The following is a 3,033-nucleotide window of genomic DNA, read 5'->3' as shown; positions in this document are numbered from 1 at the left end:
GGATGCGAACCCGCGACCCTCAGATTACGAGTCGAGGGTCGCAACCACCCCGCCATTCCGGGCCGAAAGAGAAAAACGAAGATATGTTTATTAGACGACATTGTGTATTGAACATTCTGTACAAGATTGTATTTGTGGCTTCATAAAAATACAAAACCATACAATCCAAGCGATTTTGAAAGGTGGACCTTTCTTCATCAGGGGCAAACTTTTAAGGCTTCATAATATTTCAAAGAATTGTGAAAAAAATTATGTTTAATGTTGTTGTTTTTTTAATGTATATTTACGTATTTTTAGATCATCATACACAGAAAATGTTTAAGTAAAAATGTGCCTATTTATTTCAACTCCACGTTGATAGAACCGCTATTACAGAACATATATCATCATTACTACCATTAAATAATGCAGTATCAACACAAGACATTAGAAAATAATAATATAAACAAATCGAACATGAAAAAATAGTTCGTTTCTATACATGAAACGTATCTGGAGCTCTCATATTACAAGGTAAAGTATAAAAAAAATATTTGTTAAAGTGGCAACGATTTTACAAGGTAAAGCTCTCTCTCTCCCTTATTAGATTTTGATTCAAAACAAAGAAAAGTGTTACGTATTAAATTACAAGAATTTACGAGTGAAAGTAAAGAGGAATGTAATAATGTGCCGATCACAGTTTATGTGCCATATCTAGTGCCGACTATGCCTTTCGCCTAATACCAGGGTTCATCATACCGGCTGGGCTACGACAGACAAAATAGTGGTTAAGATGCCATTTACATAATAAATTCCTTGAACAACAACTATTTCAGTATGAACTAGATTGAGTTGATAAATAGTAATTCATATCAATTTAATTTAAGTTATTGGATATCAGAATTAATATTACGATTTTTCTTAACGTCAAATTAATTATTTATTTGAACACCAATTGTTTTTTATTAATATTATTTTTAATTATTTTCATTTCAACTAACTTTTTACAATCGTTCAGAGGAACTGGTAAACCAGAAAGATAGTTTTATTACACCCAGAGCTAGGCCAACCAGTGGCACAGCGGTATGTCTGCGGACTTACAATGCTAGAATCCGAGTTTCGATACTTGTGGTGAGCAGAACACAGATAGCCCATTGTGTAGCTTTGTGCTTAATTAGAAACAAACAAACAAACCGAGCGAGACAAGCAAACATGGCGTCAACAGGAAAAGACTATATTGGTAATTATAAGAACATGTAAGTGAAACTAAAGAAGAAGGTAATAGTATGTCAAACACACTGAATTGCTGTTACATATCAGTATATAACATGTTTTAATAACAAAAATACATTGTCTACCTTCTTTACCTATTTGAACTTGATAATTTTATATTATTATTCATTGTGTGACGTCCCCGGTAGCTCAGCAGAAGGTCTGCGGACTTATGACGCTAAAAATCAGGTTTCGTGCTAAATCAACCAAAAACAAACAAGAAAACAAAACAAACCATTGTTCAACGATGGTGGAAAATCAAAGCACTGAGCACGTTGCCATAAATTATAAACGTTCAACTAGCGTCACTTTGACACGTTCATTCCATAAATCGAAATAACTTATTAAGTCACATAAAAGAAGGCTCGGTGAAAAGCCCAATTTACATTCGATAACTTAAAGCAGTATCAAAAGCTTTTGAACGTTGGCTTAATCCAACCAAGACTGGGAGAGTTCGATAACGTATTTGGACAACGAATATAAAATATTTCGCATGATCAAATGATTTCGAGCATGAATCTGAAGACCAAATGGGTGTTTGTTGAAAATAAATCAAACAATCTATTTATCGAGTTTCAGTAAAAGTTTTAAATTACTACCGAAAAAGTTTATTTAACTAATCCTGTTCTCGTTGAAAACTTTCTAGGGCTTTTGTCTAGGCTACATTAAAATGTATCTATATTATACTATATCTCATTAAATTAGAACAACTAAGCCATATGTTCGTTAGTAAAGAACAGAAAATGTCCAAATAAAATATTAATTATAAACATGGAAGTCATTAGAAACCGGAGCTTTATAAATTCAGCTGATGGAAATTAATGAGAGAGAAAAAAACGTTACGTAAATTCATAAAACAATAACGAGTACAAAGAGTATCTTGGTTGTAAGTTTTGTCTATGAATCTAATAACACTTAATGAATGAGTTGTTAGTAAAGGGATGGTAGACGTAAAATATAATAAGTATCATAAATAATTAGTTTTCTTAATGATATTTGTTATACATATTAAAAATGTAATACATAGCAACGTAAAAGATTATCTTGAAAAATTTAATACACTTTTCAACTACCCTCCACAAACTAAGATGGATAATTTAAAAAAAAATTCTAAAATCCTTAAAACATGAAATGTTTGTTATTAAACACAAAGCTACACGGTAGGCTATCTGTGCTCTGCCTACCGCATGTATCAAAACCAGAATTTTAGGGTAGTAAGCTGTGAGACTTACCGTTGAGCCACTGAGGGCTTTAAAATAGGTATTTAAATTTGTGGATAAGTTTGTATCATATCAGAGAAAAGTAAGTGTATGAAGGACTGCTTAATAGTTTAAAGTTATAAAAAGGAGTGTTTGCTTTTGTTTAAGGTTAAAGATATATACAATGCCATCTGTATGGTGCCCGCCACAGGAATTGAACCCCGAAATTTAGCGTTGTAAGCCTTCAAGCTCTGATACTGCGAAATGTCTTCTGTAATCAGGATGTTTGTTGCTGACAGAGATTTTAATTATTGTTTCAAAAAAACAAAAAACCATAAGATTTGGAAAACGGATAATTGTAGTCATTTTGTCTCAACATTATAATATCTGGAAAACGGATAATTGGAATCATTTTGTCTCAACATTATAATATCTGGAAAACGGATAATTGTAGTCATTTTGTTCCAATATTATAATATCTGGAAAACGGATAATTGTAGTCATTTTGTCTCAACGTTATAATATCAGAAAAATGGATAATTGTAGTCATTTTGTCTCAACATTATAATATCTGGAAAACGGA

The sequence above is a fragment of the Limulus polyphemus genome, unplaced genomic scaffold, assembly GCF_000517525.1.
Source record: "Limulus polyphemus unplaced genomic scaffold, Limulus_polyphemus-2.1.2 Scaffold1789, whole genome shotgun sequence".
Lineage (NCBI taxonomy): Eukaryota > Metazoa > Arthropoda > Merostomata > Xiphosura > Limulidae > Limulus > Limulus polyphemus.
This window is presented reverse-complemented; position numbering follows the sequence as displayed.